Below are 224 nucleotides of genomic sequence, written 5' to 3'. Positions count from 1 at the left end.
AGTCATTAACTCTAAGGACGGGGCCATGGGGCGGTACGCAAAGGATACGGATGAGCGAGTATGCAGGCCCAATACTCAATAGCTCGATCCGATCCAAGCACATGAGTTGACTGCGGCGTCAGGTTAACCGATGTGCTAAGAGAGTTGTTCCTGGGCCTTCAAAGTGACTTCAAAACTATCTTAGCGAATGGTGGCCATGGGCGTAGACATGAGCCACAAGTCAC

This window comes from Anopheles funestus (genome assembly GCF_943734845.2).
Source record: "Anopheles funestus chromosome X unlocalized genomic scaffold, idAnoFuneDA-416_04 X_unloc_104, whole genome shotgun sequence".
Taxonomy (NCBI): domain Eukaryota; kingdom Metazoa; phylum Arthropoda; class Insecta; order Diptera; family Culicidae; genus Anopheles; species Anopheles funestus.
Note: the sequence above shows the minus strand (reverse complement) of the source record.